The sequence below is a fragment of the Carcharodon carcharias genome, chromosome 9 (assembly GCF_017639515.1).
Source record: "Carcharodon carcharias isolate sCarCar2 chromosome 9, sCarCar2.pri, whole genome shotgun sequence".
Taxonomy (NCBI): domain Eukaryota; kingdom Metazoa; phylum Chordata; class Chondrichthyes; order Lamniformes; family Lamnidae; genus Carcharodon; species Carcharodon carcharias.
In genome coordinates, this window is record NC_054475.1 from 103,902,466 (window position 1) to 103,903,900 (window position 1,435).

Genomic DNA, 1,435 nt, shown 5'->3' on the forward strand with positions numbered 1-1,435 from the left:
AAAAGGATCATTCAGATTACATATTGGAATCAATCAGCGGTGATGAGACTTCATACTGCCTTGTCAAACAGCTTCACAATCAAAGATGGAGTGTGTCAGGGATGTGCTATGTCCCCAAAACTGTTCAACATATGCAATGAAGCTATCTTCAGAAACACAAAGGATCTCCCAGGTCGCAACATTGGTAGGTTGAATGTCAACAAATTGAGATATATAGATTATACCACACGGATTGCAAAGTCAGAAGAGGACTACAGGAATTTGCAAACCAAGTGAAAGCAAGGAGCATGGAACGTGGATTAAGAATGAATGTAAAGGCAACCAAGCGACCTAACCCCGAAGTGAGAAGTTAAGTAAATGGACAAGTCCTAGAACAAGTAAAAAGGTTTCACATACTTTGGGCAGATTAGCACAGACAATGGGAGATGTGATTGTGAGATCCAAAGGAGAATTAAGATGGCCAAGGCCAGTTTTGTCAGAATGAATAACTTCAAAGAAACTGAATCTGAATCTTAGGAAAAGAATGCTGAGGTGCTACGTCTTGTCATCAATGTTATATGCCTTGAAGAAATGGACAGCAAACAAAGAAACTACTGATAAGCTGAACACATTTGAGATGTGGTCATGTAGAAGAATGCTCCACACAGATAGAAAGACTGGTGAGGAAGTGCTGGATGTGGCTGGAGAAAAGAAGAAATTAGTACATAACGTCAAACACAGAAAGATGCAATTTTTGATCACATTGTTATAGCAGATGATAGACAGGAACAACTATTGGAAGGAAAGATCGACAGAAAACACAGGAGAGGGAAGCAGAGGAAAAAATGGATGACGGCTATAATGAACTGGATGCATTTGACCTATGTGCAATGTGTAAGACCAGCACAAGACAGAGAGGTGGAGATCCATGGTAACTAACTTTGAGTAGAACGTGATACTAACTAACAAACAAACTAATACCAATCCTCATTCCAGATAGTAAAATCTGGAATAGTTATCTTGAAACTGGGAAGGGAGGAGTGTTCTAAAAGGCTTTCAAGAAATTTGGTTGCCCTGTGCCAAAAACAAATTCAACAAAATTTCAAATGTTTTAAGTTTGTTCCAAGAGCAGCATGAATTGAGAGGGAAATTCTTCAGTTCTGTACATTTTTGTGGCTATATCTGGTCTTTTTCATGAATATTACATGGAATTATTTTTGTACATATTAAATTAGAAATTGGCTCACAGTTAGATTGCAGTAATGAGACTTGCCAAATTTGTACACAAATTTTGAGGATATAAAACAGAAAAATAATGCACAAAAGAATTTGATTTCATTACATGGGTCACTAAGAGGTCCTGTAAATGTTTTGGCCAAGGCTATCTGCAAACCCCAAGGAATTGGACACATCTTGAGGAAGGGCAGAAATGCTATAGATGAAACAACAAACATTC